Below are 6,663 nucleotides of genomic sequence, written 5' to 3'. Positions count from 1 at the left end.
CGGAGCCTCATTATGTCGGCCGCATTCCTATAGCCCCAGGCCGGCCTCCCCTTATTGTGCAGTGGGGCAATTCGGCGGCGAATGAAATCGGCCTCAATCATTTCGAGAGTGAGCCCGGCCATGGTGAGGTGATGGATCCTGGTGGTGGTGACTGAGAGTTTCTTGTCATTGGCGTCGAGGTCGCTCCAGTCCTTGTGGCGAACCGGCGGACTCCGGCGGACCCGACAGAACTCCTGTGGATCCTTCTCCTCGATCCAGCACCACCGGCTCCGCCACTCCTCCCACCTCTTCTTCTGGGCGCCCTCCGGGTGCGTGCCCTTCTCCTGAGACCTCGGGATCTAGGTGATGCAGCCGGAGATGGCACCCCCTGGCTGGATGCGAGGGTAGAAGTAGTGGCGGAAGAGCGCCGTGCTGGGGAGCACTCCGGTGAAGCCCTGGCAGAGATGGGCGAAGAAGGCCATGTACGCCACGGCATTCGGCGTGAGGTCCAGAAGATGGAAGCCCTAGGTGTGCATGACGCCATTGAAGAAATCAAAGAAAAGGGGGACAGAGCCCGCAAGAGAAGTAGTCGACATAGAATGGGTACCGATTTGGGCCGGCCTTGGCGAAATCGACAGGGACGATGCGCGTGGCAGGGTTCCCCGTCGTCTCCCTCCCCCACAGGGGCCTGAAGTAGTCCCTCAGGTGGACCGCATCGACCGTCGAGGGGAAGTAGGCGTGATGCGTTCGAAGCGCCGCCAACTCGCTCTCCGGCGCCTCCTTCTCCCCGGCGTCCTTGGCCGCTCCCTTGCCCTTGCCTATCTTGGGCGCCATATCGGCTCAGAGGGAATGAAAGTCAAGGGCAATGGGGGTGCGGTAGTGGCGAGCAGAGGCAAGAGCTTGAAGAAGAAGAGGGGAACGACGGTTCCGAGATTGGAAAAGGCACCGAGGGTAAATGAGCATCGCCCCTGCAGTTCTCCTTTTTATGGGGAAGACGTGGGCTGCCTCTTTACCATTTACCATGATGTGACGCAAGCGTGCAGCAACCGCTCCACACACGACCCCCATGTCACGCATTCAACGCAGGTCGTGGGGGAGCGCAACTGGCGAAGGAATTACCGCAGTAAAGACTCCGCCACACATGCCCGCGCATCGTTCTGGGCCTGGCCCAACAACGCTTTGCGCTTATGTGTGGCCCAGGCCCGGGGGCTCCTATCGGTGTGCAAAAGTAGGGGCCTTCTGTACCCCTTTACTTGTGCGCGAGCAGTTGTAGCCACGCCTGTAGCCATGCTTGGCGGGGCAGAGGAAGCGAAGACACAAGATAACCAGAGTAGCGCCAAGCCAGAGGCGCGAGGAGCAAAGGGACAAGGTGGGCTTCCCCAGGCAAGAGCCTTGCCAGGGTAGCTTACGTAGCCCCGGCAAGAGCCTTGCCGGGGCAACTTGCCCAACACCAGCGAGGCCGCCACCGTTGAGCCTAAGAGTTCCAACACCATCAACGACATTGGAACCAAGGCTCGGGAGGCGCCTACATGGTGGCATGCAGATCTTTGCGAAGACCAAGAACATACAAGGCTAGATGAGAACCAGATGATGGAAACCCCCGGCAAGATCCTTGCCGGGGACGCTCACAAGACCCCCGGCAAGACCCTTGCCCGGGACACCTGCGAGACCCAGGCAAGACCCTTGCCGGGGACATCTACGGGGCCGCAGCCAGGGCCACACCTACCAAGGCTCCACCGCCGTTCCAAACATAGCAGTCAGCACGCCAACAAGGCAGGCACCTGCGTGGCGACGTGAAGCTTCTAGGACAACTTAGCAAGCACCAGCGTGGTGGCATGCAGATCTTCGTAAAGACTCTGCCACCGCACCAACTCAGCAGCCAGCCAGCCAGCATGGCGCTGCACGCCTCGTCAGCCGCGCGTCGGAGCGAGGCGAAGCGGCAACAGACGGGACGAGCTTCCTTGCCATCCCCGATAAAGTGAGAGGGCACATCGGCAACACATTAAATGCGTTTTGTCCTACGGTGCCAGGGATAGACTTGTGTACAGTACATATTTTCCACCTCCTGTGTGCCACTGTGGCGACCCCTTTGAACTATAAAAGGAGGTCTGCAGCGTACTGAGAGAGGATTCAGACTTTTTGGACCCTGCACGCTTTGTAGCTAGTCCAAGAACACCAGATAAACACAAACTAGCAGAAGTAGGGTATTACGCATCGCTTGCGGCCCGAACCTGGATAAAATTCCCCCGTGTTGATCTCCCAAACCCGCTCTTTCCACAGCCCCGCGCCCCGCCAACCATAGTAGGGATCCCCCGTGATCCCATAGGCGTCGTTCCCCCGACAGGCAGCGTATATTGTTTCGCACTCAAAGGTGACATGTTCCCTCTCAGAACCACGAGCCTTCTTGAGAGAAGCTCCGGTTTGCAAGAAGCTTATAGCAAAACTTGTTCCTATTCGGCCAAATTTTTTACCACAACATGGTAGTACCATGACATGACACCATGCCAAGTTTCATGATTTTCAGGCGTGTTTTGGATTTACAAGAATTTTAAAACCAAGTTCCTCAATGTTCTCGGCCGAGCCACGATGCCCAGATGTTTGAATTTCATTCCCATTTCTTGCATGGGACCTAGAAATTCACCCGAGGACACACATGTGATTTTCAACCAACTTTGGTGCACGGGAGCATGTGCTTGTAGTTTAAATTTGAATTATGCACATTAAATGACCAGAAACTCAATTAATGTATAAAAAAGGCCAAACAAACCCGGAATAATTCCAAAATTTAACAGGGCACTCATGTAGTTCTATGGTGCCTCTATAAAGAAACTCAAGGGGGGCAGCGTATATTGTTTCGCACTCAAAGGTGACACGTTCCCTCTCAGAACCACGAGCCTTCTTGAGAGATGCTCCGGTTTGCAAGAAGCTTATACCAAAATTTGTTCCTATTCGGCCAATTTTTTTACCACAGCATGGTAGTACCATGACATGACACCATGCCAAGTTTCATGATCTTCAGGCGTGTTTTGGATTTACAAGAATTTTAAAACCAAGTTTCTCAATGTTCTCGGCCGAGCCACGATGCCCAGATGTTTGAATTTCATTCCTATTTCTTGCATGGGACCTAGAAATTCACCCGAGGACACACATGTGATTTTCCAACCAACTTTGGTGCACGGGAGCATGAGCTTGTAGTTCAAATTTGAATGCACATTAAATGACCAGAAACTCAATTAATGTATAAAAAAGTCCAAACGAACCCGGAATATTTCCAAATTTAACAGGGCACTCATGTAGTTCTATGTTGCCTCTATAAAGAAACTCAAGGGGGGCAGCGTATATCGTTTCATACTCAAAGGTGTCATGTTCCCTCTCAGAACCACGAGCCTTCTTGAGAGAAGCTCCTGTTTGCAAGAAGCTTATACCAAAACTTGTTCCTAATCGGCCCAATTTTTTACCACAACATCTTAGTGCCATGACATGACACCATGCCAAGTTTCATGATTTCCAGGCGAGTTTTGGATTTACATGAATTTGAAAACCAAGTTTCTCAATGTTCTCGGCCGAGTCACGACGCCGAGATGTTTGAATTTCATTCTTGTTTCTTGCATGGGACTTAGAAATTCACCCAAGGACACACATGTTATTTTTCAACCAACTTTGGTGCACCAGAGCATGTGCTTGTAGTTCAAATTTAGATTATGCACATTAAATGTCCAGAAACTCAATTAATGTATAAAAAAGGCCAAACGAACCCGGAATAATTCCGAAATTTAACAGGGCACTCATATAGTTCTATGTTGCCTCTGTAAAGAAAATCAGGGGGAGGCAGCGTATATCAATTCGCACACAAAGGTGACACGTTCCCTCTCAGAACCACAAGGCTTGTTGAGAGAATCTCCAGTTTTGCAAGAAGCTTATACCAAAACTTGTCCCAATTCAGCCAAAAATTATACATATGAAAACAGGGTTTAGATTATCCTAAACATCTCGCCACCTAGACCAATGTACTGTGATTTGAATTCAACATAAAATGGATAAAATATTTGAATTGGAGATCGTATGTTACATGTAGTTCACAGTGAAATATGATTACTGCTATATGCATGTTTTTTGTTATCAAGATAATATTGAAATGATTGTATAACTTGACAACAATCGTATTCAAATAAGGAAAATTGATTCAAATTTAGACCATATGGTAGATGACAATATATATGTTCATAGGGTGGAGTAAAATGTTCATATATGATGGAAGATCAAAATGTAGGACTACATCCATTATAAACCGCAAGGTCACCTAACGATATTGTAGCGACCAGACCTCAAATGGCCTGTGCTGCTGTGCACCAGTGTCATCCCTGGATCAGTAATGCTGACACGCACAGTACAAATGGAGGATTTATAACAGAGTGGCAATCACACACTTATTACATCGAACATCTCCAAAGAGATTAAGTATGAAAACATGGCTTAAGGCCATCTAAAAACGATAACAGCGGAAGACTTGGAAGATAAGTGAGTCCATCAACTCCAGCGGCATCACTGAGTATAAGACCACGACCTAAGGCACCTTACTCGTCGTCTGAAAAGTCTGCAACATGAAACGTTGCAGCCCGAAAACGGGTCAGCACATAGAATATGCTGGCAAAGCAACACATAGAGAGCAATGAACAATGATAAGGCTATACTATATGCATATATGGCTGGTGGAAAGGCTCTATGGTTACAGTTTTTGCGAAAAGCCAATTTTATCCTACTACAAAGGAATAAATTTTATTTAACTATCATGGTGGTTGAAACATTGAGAAGGTACCTCCAACTCAATCCCAATTAAGTAACATCATTAACCCAACAAAATTAATTATAAGTATCACGGTGATGAGATTCAAATGATAATCCAGGTACTAGATACTCAAGTTGTCCATAACCGGGGACACGGCTAATCATGATCAGTTTGTACACTCTGCAGAGGTTTGTGCACTTTTCCCACAAGACTCGATCGCCTCCGCTTGATTCTCGCACTGCATGATGTTTGAGAAACGGATGACCGAGACACAGTCTTTCAGAAACAGTCACTCTCTACTCTGGATGGACCGGTACACCTACTTTCCCCTACATCTGCTAGTCCACCTCTTCAAGAGATCCTGTAACCTACTCAGCTATGCTAGAGCCCATAATAGCTTGCGGCTGCACATGGAAGTTTCTAGCATGAATAATCTTATGATCCCTTTGAGCCTGGGTGGCGGACCTTATACAAACAGACAACACTGGGTTCTCCAGGTGCCTCAATCCACCCAGATGTGAGTTTTAGTTGCCACCTTAAGTTGAACCATTATTAAACACTCACATCTGTCATGAATATCTCTCAAACCCAAACCACGTCTACGCATAGCATGGCAATAATAAAAGCAACGTAGAAGTAACTCCCAAGGGTTTGATAGTAAACAGGTAATAGGTACTACCTCAACTACATCCCAATACCCACAGTTTAATTAGATCCTAATCATGCAATGTGTTTGGGAAAATAGATCTAATGCAATAAAACTGGGTATGAACGGGGTATGATCAAAGTGTTACTTGCCTTGCTGATGATCCGCAAAACCTAGCGAGTCGAAGTAACAAGCGGCACACTCCGGGTATTCTATCGCAAACAAACAAGCATACAATCAGTACTCAGCTAATGCACAGGTAAAACTCGAATGAAAGATCCAACCAGAAAGTTCAACTTAAGAACTCCGATTTGCAAAAAGAATCAACTCGAAAGAAGCAACGAAAGTCAAACGGCGGAAGAAAGAAACTTCGTTTGCTAATCTGGATCTAGGTCAAATTTTACTGTAGCAAAAACTTGTTTGAGTAGGTTAAACGGAAAGAGAATTTCGAGACGAAACTCTAGGCGCTTGAATCACCTGATTCCGATAAACGAGCGAAAAGTTAAACAGATTCGAAGTTTCGATCAGAAATCGAATATGAGAAAATAACGAGAAAATCCGTCGAAAAAGAAAAACGGACGAACGGTTAAATAACGGACGTTCGTTAACAGAGAAAAACCGACGAACGCGTTCGTTAAAACGAACGGTTCGGTGAACGCTCGCAAAGTAATAAAACCGGAAAAAAACCGATCTAGATTTTTTTTTAAAAACAAAAGGTTTTTTTTCCAGAAAAACCGGTCAACACGAACGGCAGTACCTCGACGGGGCTCGCTCCGGCGAGGGGCTCCGGTGGGCGGGGTCGGCGGCGGGGCAGCGGGGCTCGGGCGGCGGCTCCGGCGGGCGAGGGTGCGGGGCTCCGGCGCTCCCGGCGGCGAGGGGCGAGGCGAACGGCGGGCGGCGGCGGGCGGCTAGATGCGGGGCGGCGGCGGCGGCTTCTCCGGCGGGTGGTGGTGGCGAAAAACGGAGGGGGGGGGGCTATATATAGGTAAGAGGGGGGCTAGAGGGCTTGGGGAAGGGGCAAAGCCCGAGGCGGCGGCGGCTTCGTGCTCCCGGCGGACTCCGGCGGCGTGGGGAAGAAGGAGAGCACGGGCAGGCCGGCCTGGCTTCGGCTGGGCCTCGGCCCAGTCGGGCAAGCGCGTATATATATATATATACATATATATTTTAAAATATGTTCCGCGGAAAATATTGCGTAGAAAAATAAATAAAAATCAGAAAAATACGAGATAAATTTTCGCCGTCTAGTTAGAAA

Source organism: Triticum aestivum, chromosome 7D (genome assembly GCF_018294505.1).
Source record: "Triticum aestivum cultivar Chinese Spring chromosome 7D, IWGSC CS RefSeq v2.1, whole genome shotgun sequence".
In the NCBI taxonomy this organism is placed as follows: domain Eukaryota; kingdom Viridiplantae; phylum Streptophyta; class Magnoliopsida; order Poales; family Poaceae; genus Triticum; species Triticum aestivum.
Note: the sequence above shows the minus strand (reverse complement) of the source record.